Raw genomic sequence first — 12,371 nt, 5'->3', positions numbered from 1 at the left:
TGGTCTATCAGGGGTATAGAAATGAAAGTTTTTTAGACGTCTAAACAACTTATATACTGTATATATAGACCTCTTAGACGTTTAAATCACATACAATAGACGTCTACATTTAGACGTCTACATTTTAGACGTTCACCTGACGTTCATGCTTATACCAAATATAAACCCAGGTATAGACTTAGACGTTGATTAGACGTCTATTAGAGGTCTAGTCTAAATTTTGACGTCTAATAAACTTTCATTTCTATACCACTGTTAGACCATTTTTAGAGTAGACGTCTATTAGACGTCTAACAGACCTAAAAAAAAGCTCAATGGTTTCAGTCAATATTTTAATAAATTGACAAAATATCATTAATGCATATTTTCATAAACATCTAATACATTAATGACAATTTGTCAATTTATGAAGATATTCACAAGAAACATTTAAATAGCCAAAAAAGTACTGTAGACCCAGATTCTCTACAAAGACACCAAACTTTACCTGCAATGCTTACCTTGATACATGGACTCCCAGGATGTTCTGACTATTTTGGCAATGTTGTTTCTCTTTCTGGACCTTTTACAATACATTTTTACTCTGTCATGCTTATTCATAATTTAACACTGATCTACATTTGGCAATCATCAGTCAACTGTAATTGCAATCACGGTACATTTTTCATTCAGAATATAACCATTACAATCATGGAGTGGGCATAATTGTTTTTTAATATCAGACCCATCGACAATAAAAACATTAAAACAGGAAACTTTTCAAAATACAAATACAATTAAAAATAAACTGAACTAAAAAGTATAAAGTAATAAAGTGAAAAAAACCAGTGTGATAGAAAACTATTACTAACTACTTTTAAATAAATTTTAACTTAACTTTTATATTACCTATGCCTCGTGCTGCACAAAAAATAAAATGAACACAAAAGTATAAAGTAATAAAGTGATTTTTTATTGATAGAAACTCTCTTTTATATTAACTATTTTGCGAGGCGTTGTAAAAAAAAATTAGCGGGGTGATGGTCTTGGCCTCCTGTAGCCCCCCCCCCCCCACCACATCGTGCTGATGCCTGCTTCAAATGGTCTCCTACTGCTGCGCCAACCTGTTCCTCCGTCGCCTGTGGGAAGGCAACGCGAACAGCCTCTGCAAACAAGCAAAAAAAAAAAAAAAAGACTTTACAGTGGTAATTGTAGGAATTAGCTAGTATTGTCCAGAAGGATTTATTTTTTTATTGCTTCATGCTATAATTGTGTCAGTTATATGACATATGACATAGAATAACTAATAACTTGCAGAGATATTCTTTTACCGAGAACAACAGAAAAGAAGGCCGTTTTCTTCAGAGCCCTCTTTCCCTGACGTCCTCCACCCATCAGGTTGTATTGCCTCTGCACTGCATTGCTGAAAACTCTGAAAAGGATAGCAAACATACAGAAAAATCTTATACTGCTTACTCTTGCAATTCACGATAAAGACTATTGATAAGAAACACCAATAATACACTAGCATATTAAAACCATTGACTGTTATATTGTCTTGTGTACAGTTTCACGTTAGAAAAATTCAATTTCTATTCAATCCTGGACAGGATCCTACGTGTGCAGGTCTTGAGATCCTACCCACCAAGGCGAGACATTGATTTTATCTGTATGATATTATCAAATTATCAAGAGTGTCAAATGTATGGATTTTGTATTATTTTTAGCATCTCTATTTGACTTACCAGTGAATGTTTAATGTTTGGGCGCTTTTGAAGTTCACTCGACATTCCCTCGACCTCCTCCACGGTCATTAGGGGTAACTGAGTGAGACCCTCATCCTCGCTGTCCCCCCCCTTGTTCAGGTTTTTTAAATTCGTCCAGGATCGCCATGAGGGTTTCGACTACCACCCGCTGGAACTCTGTTTGAAAAGAAATTAATTATTAACAATCAATAACATTACGTAAGAGCATTTTGTATTGTAGTAGTTATTCCTTTCTTACCTTTCTCCGTCATGGGGTAGGAATAAACCCTATTCCTGGCTGCAAAATCAGAGAACGAAACAATAAATGGATGCTGAGTGTAATGCTTCACTTTGGCTGTTAAACACAAAATCATAACCTGTTTCACAAGTTTAAAATCCCACTGCTATAATCAATAAAAGTTTACCCTGTGGGGTCCGAGCCCACGTATTGGCCCTCCCAGGGACCACTGGGGTGGTCTGCCCTCGATGAACTGCTGGGCGAGAAAGCGCATTGAAATCAAACCTTTCCACTTACACCAATTGTCATTTGTGGTATATTCTGTACAGGCTTAAAACCAATGTCATTAATCTGACATCTTTCACATTCAGATGTCTAATCACTTACAATGTACACAGGACAGGGGCAGCAAAAGCAATTAAATGTCTTAATTCCAGTCATGATTTAATCAAGTAAATGTTACCCTGTGGGGTCCGGACACGGGTCTTGGCCCCTCCAGTTAATACTGGAGTGTTCTGCCGTCGATCATCTGCTGGGTGAGAAACACATAAAAATTAAAACAGTCCTGGCTACATGCATGGACTGGAGTCCTCTTGCCACCACTATTAGCTATTGGGAGTGGAGGATAAAGTAGTTAAGATTTTTTCTATCTTACACAGGCACCATTCTGAACACTGCTGTATCAAGACATACCTTGTGTCCTTCCTGTTCTAACTGGTGGGGTGTGCCAGCGATTATCTGCTGGGAGAGAAAGCCCATTGAAATCAAACCTTTTCACTCACACCATTTGTCATTTGCGGTATATTCAGTAGAGGCTTAAAAACAATGTCATAATCTGAAAATTTGCAACTTCAGATGTCTACTACAATATATTATATTACAATGTACACAGGGGCGGGGGCAGCAAAGGCAATTAATTTCAATCAACATTGTGATCGCTGCTATAATCATTAAGGATTACCCTGTGGGGTCCGGGCACGGGTCATCACAGGACTGCGGTGTCTAACACGGGCCCTCCCAGGTACTACTGGGGTGGTTGGAGCGCTATCATCTGCTGGGAGAGAAACACATACAAAAATTAAACAGCCCTGGCTGCATGCGTGGACTTGAAGTCTTGCCACCCCCATTCACTATTGGGGGCGGGGGATAAGTAATTTAATAATTTCACTAGTTGTACACAATGGTGCCCGTGTATTTGCTGCACTTATTAAAACATTGTGTTCTGATTTTTTTTCTATAACAGCTCCTCTCAGGGACTGCTGATGTGGTCTGACCTTGCATAGCTGGGATCAAAAACAGATACAAAAAGTATTATATTCAGCATAGCATTACTTTACATCTAAAATATCTATTCACCAGGGGGATAGTTTGAGTCCAATAAACATATAATTTATACCTGGTGTAGAGGAATGCAGAGGTGCCGTCAAAATTGTTTTTGGAGTGGCTGGTGACCCGCCTGGGGAAGACATAATTATTATAGATGTATATTGTTTGAATTAATTTAAATTAGAAGTATTAATAGATAGAACAAAAAAAAGAATATAAATAAAGAGGACAAGATTACAAACTCACAGGATATCTGTGTTAATGAACTGTCGGGTGATGGCTGCCAAGCTAATAAAAGGGGGAGAAAAGAAATGGTCACCTTTGATAAAACAATGATTGGAATTCATACAATTTGAAAATTGCCTTAGTCTTACATTTTGAAAGATCTGCTGATGTTTCAGGTGGATCGTCGAACAAATCCTCAGAGTAGGGGTACTCTTGGCCTACAAAAATAAAATTGTTTTACAAATCTGGCATTTAGCTGATCCTCTTAATCCAGAGGGCTTTGTACAAAGCAAGGAGAGCACATGGTAACATCAATAATCAACATTTATAGATAAAATCAGGGCCGCCCCTCCCTAAACGCAGAACACGCGCTGTGCGTAGGGCCTCATCTTCCATGGGGGGCCACATTTTGCGCGAGGGGATGCATTTGCGCATATGCACAATGGATGCGCACATGCGCTACCATGAGGCGCGCGTAGAATCAGCTCGAGGAAGGAGAGAAGAGACCTGACCGCCCATGCGTCGCTGCAATGATTAACAGCACTCGACATCTGAACAATCAGAGGGGTGCGCTGGCAGGCACTTGCAGAGCTGCAGCAGGTGAAGAGTTGTCGACATGTCGTCCAAAAGAGCCTCAGGAGTATGTGCGGGGACGGGAGGGCGGGCGGGCTCCACAAAGGGGGAGACCCGAGGTTTGGGGTGCTCCCAGAGAGGGGAGAGGGAGAAATACTGTATAGCTAAATAAGATGAAAATAGAAAAGAATGTCTCTGTATTTTATTTGTTTTCAGTGTTTAATTAAGGTGGGAGAGGCGGAGGGCTGAGGGAGATCTGACGCCTCCAGAGAGGGGAGAGGGAGAAATATAACAAAATAAGATTAAATAGGAAAAACCTGTCTCCCTCTTTTATTTTATTTTCAGTGTTTCATCAAGGGTGGGGGATTGAGGTGGTGGAAGTTACTTTCTTTTGATGAGTAATTGATGGCTATTTGTGCTATTTGTTTATTTATTTATTTCAGTTTGAAGTTATTTTTATTTAATATTTATTTATTTATTTCAGGTTGAATTTTTTATTTTATTTGACTCATACAGCCAAACTACTGTATCTACAGTACATTTGTTATTGCCAGTAAAGGTTGTCAAGTTAAATGGCAAGTTGTTGTATGGTCATTTTGTACCTATGATACATTTGGGATGGGGGCCTCCAAATAAAATTTCGCTTAGGGCCCCAATTTGGTCAGGGGCAGCCCTGGATAAAATGTATAGAAAAAATAATCAAAAAAAAGCTAGACCACTCTGCAGAAAACCTATTAAAGAAGAATGAAACGATCATTAATCTTTACCTCAAAGCTATACACACAATGGCTTCCTTTACGATAGGGTGCAAAGTAAAACATTGCCTGACATCGGTCCATATAAAAATGCCAGCTCAACTTCACTCATACACAAAAGGAAACTCAACGCTATCCTTTATTCTCCCCTTTAATAATATCCAAGATATGTGTGGTCATCAAGGGTGGGCAAGCACTATTGGGCTAGAGTGGAGTTTGCATTAAGTCTTCAGACCACTGGCATAAGCTAGGAGTGACTCTGCTGTTCTAAGTGCAACGGGAGTTTATTCTACATTTTCGGGGGGCAGGAGGGAGAATGATATCCTGGGGTTTTCAATACTGATATTAAAAAGGACTATTATAAAGATAATCATAAAAGACAATTTAAAAAATATATGGCCATAATCAAATTACTCACGTGGAAAAGGCTGGGGTAGGGCTCTTTTGCCTAGGGCATCTTTAGGACCTGTAACAAGATTCAACCAATTCTGTATAGTTGTTTAACAATGACAGACAAATACATTCATGGCTTATTATAGTTGGACATGGAAAACAATACGTTAGCATTGATAGTTACCAGTGGTGGTGGAAGTAGTCACGTTTACCCGTTGTGGCTGCTGAGATGGACCAGGGGCTGAAAGGGAGAAAAAAAGAAAAAGGCTGACATTACTCAGAATCAACACAAACATAATCACAATCAACTTTGCACATATATGAATATTCTGTTGGTTGTTTGGTGAATAAAGATGTATTTTAAATTACCATTTGAGGCCACTGTATTGGACTCCTTCCGAAATTTCTTCGGGGGTGAAGGATAAGTGGGACCTAGAAACAGACGGCATGTGCATAGACTTAAAAAACAAAGCTAGCAATCAGTAGTCAAAAAGTGTACATTATGTGAGATGTCCAACTAAAATACAACAGACGCCTACCTTCAACAAAGTCAGGAAAGGTCTTCTTTTTAACGACCCGGGTTGTCTTCCGCTGTGACATGTTCTGTGAATTGAAATATACAATTAATCTGTGCTCATCAATTCCTTACTGATATTCAAACAGAAAAAGATATGAAATTTTGTATGCAATAGTAGACAAATAGTGAACACATTTCAAAATGGAAATGCTGAAAAAGGGGAAAAGAAAAATAAGTGGCCAGATGCACATTGGCCCACTACATCTGCTAAATAAGCCGCTGCCCGCTGTAACTCTATAAATATGTGTTAGATTACAACATATTGAAATTGGTGTTGAATGGCTGTCAAGGGTTAGGTGGGTTAGGGTTATTTTCTCTGAAATCGTAGAGAAGGCTTTTTGATGGTGTTTTTTTCAGAATTGTGATATTGCAATGTTCTATTACAATCACATCTTTGGGTTGTTAATATTTTGAGGCAATTACATGTTTTGAGAACAGCAAATCAGCGATGTCATACCTCTTTTTTGCCCTTACCGCTGTAACAGACAATTATTGTCGTTGGGCTGCCAGCATGGTCTCGGCATTGCAGGTGGTTGAAGGTGCGTGTCAGCTGGGCTCTTTGATGTATCCTCTCAAACTCTAATGTGCCAATAATAGTCTGCTGTGCTGCAGGGGTTGTTGACAGGTTTGTTCTGCAACTAGGGCCCTTCTCCAATGGTGCAGGCTCATTTATTTCTTCTACTTTTAGTCCATAAGTATTATTTACAAAGGAATGGGTGACTGTGCGAGTTACCAGCTGTTAGTCTCTGAACAGTTTGCTGCCTATATGGTATGTTCTGCTACGTTATCAAGTCCGTTATGGTGACTGCTAGAGTCCTCCATTCGTGCAAGCCCACTAAAGGTGTTGAATTGACTGGTCAAAGTATCAATTTATCCATTTCGAAAAGTTTCGTTGTAAAGCTTCCATAGTTCAATGTAGTGCTGTAGTTGTAATGCTCAATTAGTCCATGGCGTGTAACAGAGGAAAGATGGCAAATCCCTCTGAATGTGGAATGCAAACAGCCTTCCTCATCACTTCTCTCTTATCCACCAGCCGCCGATGTGCTTGATCCATTCATCTGTCCACATAGGCAATGTTGATGATCTTCGACTTGCATGGTTTTTCAAACAGATCATTTGCATCATCCAGCGTGACAACATCAGCCACCAGCTTGCCATCAGCCCTCTTCTCCCTCACAAACGCGATCTCATCTTCCAGGATGAAGCAACTGTCTCGAGTTTTGTCTGAGACATAGTACCTCTTGTGGGACAATGTTTGTATTGGTTTTGCCTGCTCCTTTTCTACAATTCTTTTAGTGACCTGTGCAATTGGATTTTGGCCATTTCGAACCATTCTCTTGATAGACTGCAAATGGTTCTCAAAGGGGAATGCTGATATGTCATTTAAGGAACATTTGAAACCCTCCACGTCTTCATACAGGTGCAGCAGGCTGTGGATGTTGTACACACAAAAGGTGTTGCCATAAAACTCAACAGAGTTCTCTACAAAGTGCTTCAGGACATCCCTTGAGTACTCCAGATATGCTTCTCTCTGCTCAGGATCCGACTCAAGCAAGATAGATATACCTACTGTCAAACACAAGAAGTGGTGGTACTGGTCATGTGACAGTATGTCTTTCAGCACAATTGGGCCTGTGTAGAGTAGGAACTGCCGAAATTCTGTGGCTTTCCACCGATCCAGATCCACTACTGACCTTGGTTGCCTGGCAAATTCTGATGGCATCTTCCCTCTGAGTGCCATTAATCGGCTGGATAGTTGTTCTATTAACCTTTTGGGTAGTTTGCACTCAGCAGGACCTTTAATCAGAAATGTCAGAAGCCTCTTTACTGCACCTAGGCAAACCACATGCATGTAGTCCAAGACAAACTGGCTGACGCACCCGACTCCAGTCCTAATGAGGGGCGTAGCTTTTTTTGGTGGACAGTGTATTGAACAGTTTTAAATCTTTCATCAGTTCTTCTTTCACAAGGTGTGTGGTTTGTGTACACCATCCTGCCATCCACATGGCTGGCCAAAGCTTCACAGCGTTCGCATGCCTGTTACGCATTGTGACCTTTGATGCACTTGACAAAAGCCCTTGCAGGAGAGTCACAGATGAAGGCATTAATCTCGACCTCGAACCGGATCCCTTCATGAACAATGCCCTTTTCCTGAAGGTCTACCAACTCCTGTACAAAATCCTGTAGATAATCCTCTACCGGTTCAGGTTTTGCATTCCTACAAAATAGAGACACAATGAAAGGGTCAGACTTGTCAAATTTGGCCAAAATTGGCCAAAACTGTGTCTGACTCGATTTGAACAGGGGAACGCCATCAATATTAATGTCCAAGATGACTGCTCCTGTTAAAGTAGGGCATTGCTCAAGGTACTTGCGGATGCCTGACTCCAATCCATAGTAAATGTAGTCCCCATCACATTTCTTTTTACTCTCCACAAAACATGGAGTCTGCAATAGTGTGCGGACATCTTTGGGCAAATTGTGGCCATGTTTGCGGAGGATCGCTAGTATCTTATTAACACTACTGTGGGTCTGCTTTATGTCTATGGCCCAAGATGCCACATCCTCTCTTAGGCTTGACAGTTCCTCTTCGGTTTGGGATTCTAAGTCAACAAGCTCGGTTTCTTCGTCACTTCTGTCTGGGTATTCCCTATAACCATAGTCCTCCTGTGCATCAGGCTCTTCTTCCATGGTTGTATCGAAAGATGTAGTTCCTAAGGTCTCATCTGTTAGCTGGGCAGATTGACTTGCCCTACCCTCTTGCATGTCCTCCAAATGCTGTGCTTCAAATGATGTAGTTCCTAAGGTCTCATCTGGCAGCTGGCCAGATTGACCTGCCCCACCCTCCTCTTGTGTGTCCTCCTGTGACACATCTTCATCACTGGCAAAATCATCTAAGAAATCACCTATCCTAGCTCGTTTTCTTCTCCAATCTTTCAAATAATTAGAGGCCATACTCAATTTGGCTGGAAAGAAAACACAAGGAAAAAAGATCAGTATTGAACGCTAATTTGAAATATTTTTCAGAAGATAACGAGCAATGTGGCATAACTTATTCGATTTTCTTAATGTACTACTGTAAAAATTGTTTAGAGTAAATTTACCTCCAGTGATTCCGGATGGGGACCTAAACATCCAGAATCAATGGGGATATATTTAGACAATCATTTGATTGTCTTAGGAACGTGAAAAAAAAACAAAACAATATAACTGAATCCAAGTCTCCATGGCATGAGTAATCAATAGAAAAAGTCATTTGGGGGGTGAACTACTCCTTAAACAAAATATACAGTCTGGAAGGGAGTAAGTGAAGAGATATTCAATGAAGCAGCAAGCAGAAAGATGCAATGGTGCTGCCGTGGAGGAAAAAGAATAAGGATGAATATTATAATTTGGTTGACCAACCCAGCACATATGTACCGTGTGGCTTATCAATAGCTTCTGTAGTTAAAGGATCAGGTATTGCAAAAACACACTCTCTTATCATGAGCTAGGGCTGAGCAGAGCTGAGGAGGGAGTGTGACATCAAGTTAACATCTTAGAGCTTTAAAAGGGTATTTTCATAATGATGTTGGCCTGCATTTTCATTATATTTTTTTTTTTTGGCAATGCAATTATGTAATAATAATATTGCTTTTTGTATTCTTTAATGCTGGGATCTATTAGACAACTTTGAGAAGATACCCAGTATTTTAATGTAAGTAGATAACCTCAGCATCTGATGTATTCCTTATGCTATCATAGCTCAATGTCATTGTATGAATACATAATATGTATTAAACAATTTACACAATGGTAAACATTTACCCCCAGAACTGTATAGTAGCTCCAATACCTGATCTGCAAGCAATCATGTGCCACATACATGTAGCTGTATTTTAATTGGGCCATAAGTGCTTAATTCACTTTTTATTTTACTGATATTCATGTATTTTGGCCTAATCACATGGAATTGGGCTCCATTACCTCAAAATGAATTCCCATTGATACTAATTAATCTTGTGTTACATTCTGGGCCACAACAAAAGGAAAAATATCTGCAAGTTATAATGTGCCACACACTCAAAGAATCAATATCACAACATAAAATAATCTCTTACAACTACAGGCCTGTATTCAAAATATTACTTGAGTAAAAGTAATGAAGTATTGGCATCAAAATATACTTCATTTTCGAAGTTAAATAGTAAAATGTTTGGAAATTAGCCTAACTAGAAGCTTTCAACCTTGTCTCCAACAGACGTCTGTTATTAAGGGCCTGCTCTGAACACCTTTGAAAGAAAAACAAGCCACTGAACGCCAAGTTAGCAGTGAGTAGTCGATGCTGTTGGGCCCACGCTGGCTAAGCTAGCAACAAGCTAGCCCTCATGGTAGCAACCAACACACTAGGCTTACATGCAAGCAAATGCTAAATGCATGACGGGACCAAACATTGCAAAACTAAACAGTTTTTCTATAATATGTCCTTCAGCACCCACCTCTTTTTCGCAGAAAGCGACGATTTCTTCGACAAACTTCGACGGTCTTTCAGTCCGACGGACGCAAAGTTGAGTCGAGTCAATGTGCACAAGTATTCTTCAGCCGGAAGTTGCGCAGTCTACAAGGTGAAGCCGTTTTCATGTTATGGTCGTACGATCTCCATACGGGTGTAAAGCAGGGGTCTTGCAGAGCTACCAAATTTTTTTTTCGTTGCTGATCTCATGGCCTTGCGGCCATGCCGATAACTTTTATCACGGACTACTTCGCTCTGAGCGGAATAAGATTTTTCCCAGAAGTGGTTGCACGGTGCGTCACGTGACCGTGATACACCAATAAGGTGGCTGCATTTTTGTCAACAGCGCAGGCAACATGGCGACAGCCAGCGTTACTGAGACGGAGAAAAAAAAAAACCCCGATATTAAATAATCGAATGGAATTTCACCGACCAACTTTGTTGTTGAGTGCTCAGCAGGACCCGGGCTTCCAGATGAACCGAAGATTTTTTGGGATTTATACGTTTTGACCGGATAAGGTGAAAACACCGGTCACGCTACGGTGTAAACAAGGCTACAATGCTACAACGACGAGCTCGACCCACGAAAAAGCAATTGCTGCCTCCCACAGCTGTACTTGGGCACTGCACATAGAAAGAGCTGGCTATTCCATCAGATTATTGTTGTTTGTTTTTTTCTCTCCTAATATTAAAATAAAAAAATATATAATTACAAAACATGGTCTAATTATAGACGTTGAAATGCGGGATATTAGACGTCTACATCTAAACTACACCTTATAACGATTATGGCTATTAAAATGATTTTAGTCCAATGTTTAGAGATCAGTTCTGCAACGTGCAGTTATTATTTTAAATAAACAACTACTGAATAATGGATTAAATTCAATTGTCTAGATTCGGTCTATATCTAGACGTCTAAATCTCGACTATATCTATACTATACTGTATATCGCTCAACGGCTATCATTATTATTTTAGTTAAGTATTTGGAGATCAGTTATGCACCTTACAGTTGTTTTTTTAATTAATAGTTATCGAATACTGGATTAAAGTGCAACGTCTAAATTCCGTCTAAAAATAGATGGAATCCAGACGGTTGAAATTAGGTCTAAAAAATAACTAGACGTCTAATATCCATCTATTGCTCAGTGGGTTGATGTTAGAGTGAAGAATTGGTTATCAAAGTCTTTGTCCATGTGCATTACAGTAAAACTCCCTTCAAGTTGAAAATGATTCTGCGCAGCTGCCAAAAGTTCGTCTACAGTGCTAGGGATTCCATGTGGTAGGGTTAACTTCTGAACTTGTGTCTCTTCAATAATAACACGTAGGTGAGTTGGGGCAGACATGATCACAGTCTTGGGCAAGCAGAACTGCAAGAGAAAAAAAAAACAAAGACAGGGTGTGATAAAACAGCAAATCATATATTTCCTCACGATAGCCTGATTAATTCAATCAGACAAAGTATAAAATAATATTTTAATTTTAAGTTTAAATTTGGAATAAGGACACAAATAAGTCCTGACAAGGTGTTATATAACAATAAGTCATAATCCAGATTCATCCTATTTAAAAAGGTCCACTCCAGGCATGTTTTAAGATGTAAATATACACTCACCAGCCACTTCATTAGTTACATCCATGCAATCTAATGCAACAACTCTGCCGTAAATTCTACTTTTACATTTTCAGTTTTTGTTGACATTGTCCGAAAGGTGATAATTCTATTTTATGTTTATTGAGGCTGTAGTGAGTGGTGCTGGTGTACTGGAGCTATGACATCAATAATAAAATTAAAGTAGAATTATCACTTTTCAGACAATATCAAAAACCTAAAATAATATTAATTTGTGTCCTATATATTTTTTTTCCACAAAAAGTTCCAGTATCTTGTTTAACATCTTAAAATGGCATCTGCTTCCTCACAGTGAAGCTCTAACAGTCAACTGAACGAATAAGTAGAAAGACATGTAGGAAGGACTTAGGTTACTTTACCTAGTTTGAGAAGCAGATGTGGTGTTTCAGGGAAACCATTCGATCGCCTTCCACTGCATAGGTAGCCAATGGG

General features: G+C 39.5%; 1 protein-coding gene and 2 long non-coding RNA genes across 5 annotated transcripts in view; 1 reads left to right on the top strand and 2 right to left on the bottom strand.

Moving 5' to 3' along the window:
* Nucleotides 1-12,371, top strand: part of opn5 (opsin 5) — a 223,099-nt gene that overhangs the window by 119,634 nt on the left and 91,094 nt on the right. The gene's annotated exons all lie outside the window — the stretch shown is intronic.
* Nucleotides 2,656-3,418, bottom strand: LOC144466577 (uncharacterized). Its single transcript, XR_013493187.1, has 3 exons — nucleotides 3,359-3,418; nucleotides 2,924-3,016; nucleotides 2,656-2,700 (listed from the first exon to the last, which is right to left on the bottom strand). It is a non-coding gene; the product is annotated as an uncharacterized LOC144466577 (long non-coding RNA).
* On the bottom strand, nucleotides 3,674-5,471 carry LOC144466507 (uncharacterized). The gene is made up of 3 exons (XR_013493101.1): nucleotides 5,419-5,471; nucleotides 5,260-5,307; nucleotides 3,674-3,731 (listed from the first exon to the last, which is right to left on the bottom strand). It is a non-coding gene; the product is annotated as an uncharacterized LOC144466507 (long non-coding RNA).

This window comes from Epinephelus lanceolatus, chromosome 13, assembly GCF_041903045.1.
Source record: "Epinephelus lanceolatus isolate andai-2023 chromosome 13, ASM4190304v1, whole genome shotgun sequence".
In the NCBI taxonomy this organism is placed as follows: Eukaryota; Metazoa; Chordata; class Actinopteri; order Perciformes; family Serranidae; genus Epinephelus; species Epinephelus lanceolatus.
The sequence above is the reverse complement of the archived record's forward strand: the minus strand, read 5'-3'. Positions and strand labels throughout refer to the sequence as shown.